The 9,607-nt window shown below is 38.5% G+C and overlaps 1 pseudogene; it reads left to right on the forward strand.

Moving 5' to 3' along the window:
• Nucleotides 1-124: 124 nt before the first annotated feature.
• Nucleotides 125-1,036, forward strand: LOC118575424 (annotated as a pseudogene).
• The last annotated feature ends 8,571 nt before the right edge of the window (nucleotides 1,037-9,607 follow it).

The raw sequence follows: 9,607 nt of genomic DNA on the forward strand, positions 1-9,607 counted from the left end.
AATATACTGTCTTGTGTGATTGCTTTTTGAAATAACAGGAACTAACTCAGGTTCACTACTGAACCATCTTAGGTGAATTTCATGATTGGGGAGATTTTAATAATTAATATTATTTTATCTAAAGCAACAGTGGGTACAACTTTGATGTAGACAATGCATATTTTGAAGAAGGAGAAGATTCCAGCAATGTGGATTTATCTTACATTCCTGCTGAAAAGTCACCTACCCACCAGCAGTTCCATTCTAAACCCATGGATTCTGACAGCGATGATGATCCCTTGGAAGTATTTCTGGCTGAAGTATAGGATCATGTGGCTAGGGTCATGAAGAGACTTGAAGAAAAGGACAAGGAATGAAAAAAACGTAAAGGGTATTCGAGTTGACATTGAAGAAGAAGATGACCAAGAATCTTATTTTCCATACATGGCAGAAAACCCAACTGCTAGGGTAGTTCAGGAGGATGAAGACATCTGGAATATGATAGTGATGAAAATCCAATTGCACCCTCCAAAAAATTTATTGATCCTCTTCCTCCCATTGATCATTCAGAGATTGACTGTCCACCATTTGAGAAAATTTTTACAATGAACATGAGGAGATAAACAACCTCACTCCACAGCAGTTAATAGACCTGCGTCATAAACTCAACCTTCAGGTCTCCGGTGCTGCACCTCCTAGACCAGGAAGTAGTTTCACTCATTTTGGGTTTGGTGTATAACTCATGCACCAGATTTGGAAACCTGAGTACACAAAGCCAACTCCAATACAGTGTCAGGGTGCACCTGTAGCATTAAGTGGTAGAGACATGATTGGTATTGCTAAAACAGGCAGTGGGAAAATGACAGCCCTTATTTGGCCCATGTTGATTCATATAATGGATCAAAAGGAATTAGAACCAGGCGATGGACGAATTGGTGTGACTGTGTGTCCTACTAGGGAGATCTGTCAACGGATCCACACAGAATGTAAGTGGCTAAGGCAAACACAATCCCCGAGGAAAGTAGCTATCAAGAATGCCAGCCTCACAGCCAGCTAACAGAGGCAGGAGCAGTTCTGATGGGGCCAGTGTCTAATGAAGGAGAGACACCTGTTAAAGCCAGCTGAGGAGAGAATAGAAATCTCTCAACGTCCCATAATTGAAAACTTAAAAAGCTTGGTTCAAATCTCTTGTTGCAAAAGCAAAAAATTGTAAAGCAAGTCCAGTAAAAGAGAACTGGAGGTTGACTCCCAGACACAAAAAGAACTATGGGAAATGAAGTCCATAAGCTAGCTCTTAGCTGATGAAGGGAAATGCATTCTGGGAAATGTAGGTTTTCAGCTATAGTTGGTGATTCTGTCCAAAAACTTTTCAGCTCAGAATTAAGTTTCTTCTCAAAGCAGTACTAGAAAGCTTAATCTGACCTCTTGAGAACTCAAATCAGACAAAAAGCTATCTATAAGAGCAAACAAGCCACTTTAAAATCCTTAAAATGCTGGTCAGTGGTGGTGCACACTTATAATTCCAGCACTTGGGAGGCAGAGGCAGGTGGATCTCTGTGAGTTCAATGCCAGCCTGGTTTACAGAGCTAGTCCAGGACAAGCTCCAAAGCAACAGAGAAACCCTGTCTCAAAAAACAACAATAAGAAAATCCTTAAAACAAGGGAAAGCATTTTATACACTGAATGTTGTCTTAGAAATGAAGAAACTTATGTTGAAATTTAAAAAGTTCTTTGCCTTTTGAACAATCTGCTTGCAATGCGTCATTCCTTTGCAAATCTCATAAGGATACAAGGAAATGATATTCTAAAAGAAATGACTGCTTTATAGACGGGAAACAAACTTCAGAAAATCTAGCTGTCTTAAAAAAGAGTTGCTTCACCTGAAACTTCCTTATAAGAAATCAATGCTAAATATCACAGCAGCTAATAATATCAGGAGTTAAAGGTAATGAAGTGAAAATATCCAATCAAAGTAAGCTAATGAAGGATATGTTTCATGAAAGAACATCTACGTTCTTGACTCCTTTGAATAGTAACAGTTTTGGTAAAAATACTGGAACTAACAACAATCAAGTCAAAATATTTCAACAAATTCAAGACGCTATTCACAAAAGGAAGCTACCAGGCTTTGTGGGCCATATTAGAGCTCACTCCAATCTTCCTGGTCCTTTAGCTGAGTGTAATGCAATGGCTGATAAGCTAACAAAGATAGTAGTAACATTATCCCAAGTGGAAATGGCTCAAGAGTCACATGGCCTTCATCAAAATATTAAACGCTTAATAAAGCAATTCAATCTTACCAAAGAAGCAACTCATCAAATGGTTAAATGATGTGGGATCTGTCAAACATTTTCCTCTCCTCACCTATGGTTAAACCCTCAAGGTCTTCTTCCTAACCATCTATGGTGAATGGATGTTACTCATATTGCAGAATTTGACAAATTAAAATATGTACATATGACCATTGACAGTTATCCAGGATTTTTAATGGCTAGAGCACAACCTGGGGAAGCTACACAACATGTAATTGTGCACTGCTTGAAGTGTCTTTCATATATGGGTATACCAAAAATTATTAAAACTGATTATGGTTCTGGATATAGTAATAAGGCATTTCAACAATTTTGTACCCAATGAGAAATCGAACATAAAACAGGTATTCCTTATAATCCTCTGAGACTAGGTATTGTGGAAAGGCTCATAGCAGTCTTAAAATACACCTTCAAAAAATAAAAATGGAAAAGGAAGACATTTACCCTCAATCACCACATAATGCATTATATCATGCTCTTTTTGTTCTGAACTTTTTGAGTATTGATGTCCATGAGCAGTCTGCCACAGATAGATTTTGGCAGTGTCATCCAAGTGACATTTCCTCAAGTGAAATGAAAGATCCCTGGCTGGGATTATGGAAGGGTGCTGATCTTGTGTTAACATGGGGTCAAAGACATGTTTGTGTTTTTTTTCACAAGAGGAGAATGAAGCTCAGTGGTTACCAAACCATCTGGTAAGGAGCATGGAAGTAAAAAAAGTCAACTCCAATGATGTTCCTATAAAGGAACCAGAAAGAAAGTGGCTTGATTAGTGTTTGTGAGGTTTTGTCACTGGAAATAGAGTTCAGAGCTGTGCTACTTTTGACTTTACTACCTCCTTTAGAAAAATACTTTATATCACCTAATAGCTCTGCAGTATTTTGCTAAGAGCTTTACAGCAGCTAAATATGGTAATTTCACCCTCAAGGTGAAGTGAAGGTTTTTGGAAGAACAAACCAAAAGTACTGGTGTAATAGAAAAGTTTGTCTGAATTGAAGCACTTAGGGGAGCGATTAGGAATTTGAGTGAAGGGACAGCCTCTAGTTAAAAGCCATTTACCGCTAACAGTGCATCTCTCCTGGTTCTGAAATGGCTTAGAGAACTAGCAAGTTTGGGGTGTGGCTTCGTCCTGAGAATGTTACAGTTCCCTAGCAACTAGTATCACAATTCTATAAATGACAACACTCACTAAATCCCAGTGTTGTATAGCAAAGCTGACTATAAACTCTAAACTTTAGAAATGATGTATGTACTTCCTGTCTAGTTAAATAGTGATTGTTATGATTAAGAGTAAGTAGAAAAAGATAAATAAGACATGTGAGTTTGTAGAAATTCTTCTGTGTTAGATCTGTGTTAAGAAATCTTTAGATGTTTGCTAAGTTAGATATTTGCTAATGGTAGTCCTATATAAGTTGGTAAAATCGATCTATAGAGTTCCTTTAAGAATATAAGCTTGCAAGAAGTATCTAAGGGAGTCTTAAAATATGTAGTAATCAGCTTGTAAGAAGTAAAGATGCTAGTTGTAAATATAAGTTTAAATAAGAAAGAAGATGGAATGAATATAAGAAGTATATAAGAAGTAATAAGAAATATATTTGCTAAAGTAGTTCTATAGTTTCATTAAGGAGTACAAATAAGTAGATGTTAATATGTTATATGTGAGTTTGTAAAGTGTAAATGTTGAATGTGAGTCTAAATGCTTTGCAAGGCAAAATGTAATATGTGAGGTTGTAAAAAAGTGTAAACATTAAGTGCAAATCTATGCTTAATGTATATGGTGAAAGAACCTGAGACACAGAAGGTAGTGTCCTAGGACACTGCAAAGCAGATGGTCTGAATGGTTTCAAAAGCTCCAGAGGCAGCTAAGAAGCTAAGAATGGTGGACTCCAGAACCAACACAACAAGGCATCAGCAACTGAGTTCCATGGAAAATCAATGTCACTCAGAAAAACCTGAGCTAACATCAAAAAATGGTGTGGTTCAGAACACAACAATTAAAAAGATCTCTGTGAGATGACAAGTTGGAGAGATGCTTGTTTGAACTAAAATTGTTAACTGCAAAGTTTTGCTTGTAAAACGTCTCTTTGTATTTGGTAGTGAAAGCCTGATACCAGAATTTTATGAACTTTTTGAACTTAAAAAAGAGATAAAATTACATATTTTTTTGTCATGGATTTCTTTATATTTGGGAGGCTAGTACCAGAATTTATCATTTGAATTTTGGGTCTTAAGAAATGAAATGAATAATAGTGATTTCATTGCAATGGGATAATTTTAAATCTACTTCTAGTAAAAACCTGGAAACTGTTTTGTGGAATTTGGTTTAAAAATGGAATTGTTTAAATGAAGAAATTTATTGTTTCTACCTAGAGTCAAGATACAATTTTGTGTATGCATATATGCTTTATTAACTGGTGATTCAAGAATTGTTTTATGGAACTCTTTATGTAAAAATGGAAGTACTAGCCAGGGGTGGTGGTGCATAACTTTAATCCCAGCAATCGGGGGGCAGAGGCAGGTGGATCTCTGTGAGTTCAAGGCCAGCCCGGTCTACAAAGTGAGCTCCAGGACAGCCTTCAAAGCTACCGAGAAACTCTGTCTTGAAAAAAAAAAAACAAAAACAAAAATGGAATTACTTTTGGAACTGGTTTTGTGTTGTAAATGGGACTGTTTAAATGGAAAAGTTTGGCTTTTCTAACTAGGCTTGAGACTTTGCTTTAAAAATTATAAGGAAAAGTGAGAATTAATATTCCTTAGTCTATTTAATTTAAAAAATATTTTCTTTGAGTGGATTAATGTCATGTTTTGTTAGTACAAAATGGAAATGGGTATATTAAGAGAGTAATTTAAATTGTAAAATTTTATTAAGAAACTGCTTTTGGGGCTGGAGAGATGGTTCAGAGTTTAAGAGCACTGGGTGCTCTTCCAAAGGTCCTAATTTCAATTCCCAGCAGTCACATGGTAGCTCACAACCATCTGTAATGAGATCTGGTGCCCTCTTATGTCATGCAGGGATGCATGCAGACTGAACACTGTATACATAATAAATAACTAAATCTAAAAATAATGCAACTGATTTAAAAAAAAAAAAACTCTTGGGTTTGGGATTTAACTCACTGGTAGAGTGCTCGCCTAGCAAGTGCAAGGCCCTGGTGTTCGATCCTCAGCTAAAAAAACAAAACAAAAACAAAAAAGAAATTGCTTTTGGGGCTGGAGAGATGGCTCAGAGGTTAGGAATATTGACTGTTCTTCCAAAGGTCCAGAGTTCAATTCCCAGCAGCCACATGATGGGTTACAACCATCTGCAATTAAATCTGATGCCCTCTTCTGGCCTCCAGAGATGCAGGCAAGCACACTGTATGCATAATAAATAAAATTTATTTAAAAAACTGCTTTTGGATGTTTTGCTAAGTTTTCAAAATGTAAATGGTCTGAGAATATTGCTTTTCAATATGGAATTAAAGGAATTGTATAAGTTTGGGTTTTTTTTCTAACCATGTTTGAGTTTTTGTTTAAAAATTATAAAGAAAAGGAGTTATGAGTGAATTAAGGTTGAATTATGTTTGCACAAATTATGTTTAACCTAATGGTGTTAATGCACCCTGGTTTTGTGGAGTTAAGGAAATATTTAAGTTTGTCAATACATCAGAAGTTTTTCCTATGTTCTGTTAGCAAGAAAATTCAAATGATTAAGAGTTAAAGTTGTAAGATTGAGATAATTTTTAAGTACATATAGCACCATATATGTTAATTCAAATGGTTCAGTAAAGAGTTTGCTTTGAGTTGTAAGATTGGGAGAATTGTGACTATGAATAGCAATATTTATGTTAATCTGTTAAAGGTAATGATGAAGTTAAGGGGCTCTTTAAGTTTGCAATTGTATTAAGTTTTTGGTTTAGAAAGGACTTGAGGCAGCTACGACTGCTGTAGTCACCTTGGACCTAATCCAAAAGAGAAATGCCATCTTTATCATCCTCTACTCCCATACTGGGAGGTATAACAGCTATGGACATTGCTGTAAGCTATTAATAATCAGTATATATATATATATATATATATATATATATATATATATATATATATATATATAAAGTGGGAGCCTGTTTTCGGGTTTCTTATGGCTTTATCCAGCAGGTCCACATAGAGGATGATTAAGGTCACAGGCCTGAGTGCAGGTGTCTGAAATGGTCTGCACTTGGCTGTGCTGGGAAGAGGTTTTTTGCTCCACCCCCTTGGCATCTCTACAAATACCCTGGGGCAGAGACAGTCAGGGCCTGTTAGAATAGGTTCCAGGCCCTCTCGAGGCTATCTTTTATTTTCTATCTCTTTATCTCCACACTTTAAATCCTTCTATCTAATATTTCCTGCTGCTCACACTCAAGAAAATTCTGGGGAGTTGTGGGATTGGCCGGTAAATGCCCCACAAGAAAGAAAGAAAAAGAAATTTATAAAGAAAAATCTCTTTTATTATACAGTGTATCAATCTCTGGCTAATGCTAAAAGAAGAGTCAACCTAGAAGAGATCTTGCATTCTACATATCCTATCATCATTGTGACATTTGGATTCAGGCGCCAGGTTACACTGTGAACAATTTAAATAGGTACGGAAGATTTCAAGTCTACTCACTTAGACAGATGGGAGACTTAAAGAGTAAAGACATTTCCAAAATTATTTAAGTACCCCAGTGATGTGAAACAGTAGGATCTTCTTCAATGATGGTGTCCTGAGGAGAAGATCATAGGACGTGAAAAAGAGAAGAAAAGTATAAGGTAGAAAGCATGAAAGCTGGGATTGGGAGGTGTTGCAAAATCTATGTCTCATGTCAACTAAGCTTCTTAAGAAGAATAGCAGTCTAGCAGAGGTGGCACATGCCTTTACTCCCAAGACTCAGGATGCAGAGACAAGCAGATGTCTGTGAGTTCTAGGTCAGCCTGGTCTATGGAGTAAGTTCCAGGAGAGGTACCTAAACTATAGAGAATACCTGTCTCAAAAAACCAAAATAAATAAACAAACAAACAAATACATAAATAAATAACATCCTGTATATGACTTCCAGGGGCGACATGGAAGGAAATGGTGAACTTCTAAGAAGTCAGCAGAAAGTATCATACAATGGGACAAACACAAAGAGTAGGCTAATCAAATAATGCTGCACAAGGGAAAACAGGGTATCTCAAGAAAATTACAGTCTAAGCCCACAGTGACCTATTGACTGGTAACCATAGCCTTCTCTGGTGGAAGCATTTGGATTCTCATGACCTGAAATAATCCCACCACAAAGGCCCTGGCTGCAGACCATTACCAACTCTCCCAAGCATACTCCTGGTTTTGTGGAAGGGGTCCTGTTTTACTGTCAATATATCAGGCTCTTAGTGAAAGCTCCCAAGGCCTAGGCCCTAGGCTGCTATTATCTCTCCAAAGAATGGGAAGCATAAATGAAAGCCTTGATTGATGAAGCCAGTCCTTAACACAACAGTGTTTCTCTTTTCAAATAGTTGTCACCTCGATTCATATTGCCCATCTGGCAGAACTATGCTTTTCTCAAGAAGAAAATTGCGACTTTATGGTGTAGGGCTCTTAAAAACAGTTTGACCACACAGCTGCCATGACAGGTTTAGAGGCCCAAAGTCTCTGGAGGGCAAAACCTGGACCCATGAAAGCCAGAAGCTGCCCCTACCCTGTGGGGCCTGCATCTAAGAAGAAATACTTGACATTCTGAACATTCCCTATATTCCGAGACAAAAGTCAGACTATCAGGGTCTTGAACCCTGGAAATCGCTTTATCCCAACCTCTGCTATGATTAAAAACCCCACTGTGCCTGAGCTCTGGGTTCTCTGCTCAAACTGCTTCATGAGACAGAATTCAAACTCTGAGCTTACAAATAAACGTCTGTGGTGGTCTTTTGGGAGTCCCTGCAATCTGTGCAAAACATTTGGCACATCAGTCCTTAAGATTGATTGGGACCTAGTAATAGCTCAATGAGCAGCTTGTTAGAATCCCATTCTCTGATAAAAGTTTGGGCCTAGTGGCTGGTTGTAACTTAGCAGTGGCTCCTTTTAATGGTTTGACCTAAATATCTAGACAATCCTGATGAACAAAAGTTTCTCCCACCCTTCTAATCTCTAATGGGCCTGGTTAGTATGGACTTATCTCAGGAGTGAATTAGAAACAGTCCTCCCTAGGCTATATTCTAGTTTGGGAGATTTACTATCTGCTAAGCATCTTATATCACCAATTCTATGCTTCTACATCACATCTTAGTAGTGGAGTTCTACCCATTGCATGAGATGCCATTTACAACCTACACAAAATTAACTATAAATGGATATTACATATAAAAGAAAAATGCAAAATAATGAGCCTCTATTAGGAACTCTCCAGTTTGGCAGCCTGCTTTCCATGGGTGCACCAGAGCATGTTGAAGTTGACTACAAAGATATTTTTGAGCACAGCTTCCTACTTCCAATTTTGGGAGCAGGTTCAGCCCACAAAGCAGTTATTCAGAAGATTGCCCCCTGGGTCCAAGGAGTTTTAAGTACCACGTGGGATTTCACAGGATAGGGGTTCTGCTGGCAGGTTCCCATCCAGATCCGGGCAGGACACACCACAGTCACTTTTGCACCTCACAATCTGCTCCAACCTTCAGGAAACAACAGCCCCTCACTCACCGTGTCATGGTTTCCCAGCTCAGCCATGATCTCTGCTCAGCTCCCTGCAGGAGCACTCACAGCACACTACACCACACAAAACTGCTGGAACCAGCTCTTCTGCAAAGCAAAGACTGAAAACCGCCGGGCGGTGGTGGCGCACACCTCTAATCCCAGCACTCGGGAGGCAGAGCCAGGTGGAATTCTGTGAGTTTGGGGCCAGCCTATTCTCCCAAGCGAGTTCCAGTAAAGTGCAAAGCTACACAGAGAAACCCCGTCTCGAGGGAAAAAAAAACAAAAAAAAACAGACTGAAAGCCTGTGGCTGCAGGAAGAACCCTGTACCACTTTTGACTGGCAGTTAATCTGGAGGACCTGATTGGCTAGGGAGGCCTGAGTGACAAGAGCACATCCCATAGGATTACAATGTGCTTAAAGACACAGCACAATGTTTCCTGACCCTCTGTTTTAGCCCCAGACAAAGATATTTTCTAGATCAGCAGAGATATGCAAATTAATAGCACTTGCCACTGGCTCTAAAGCAGCCCCATTCGTAGATTGCCAGTGTTACAGGAATTCACTGCACCCACATAGTATATAGTAGTCGTGCAGGCTAGCTAGTCACATTGTGTCCAGGAGGAAGGAGAGGAAGTGCAAGGAGAGCAGGGG

Source organism: Onychomys torridus, unplaced genomic scaffold (assembly GCF_903995425.1).
Source record: "Onychomys torridus unplaced genomic scaffold, mOncTor1.1, whole genome shotgun sequence".
Lineage (NCBI taxonomy): Eukaryota > Metazoa > Chordata > Mammalia > Rodentia > Cricetidae > Onychomys > Onychomys torridus.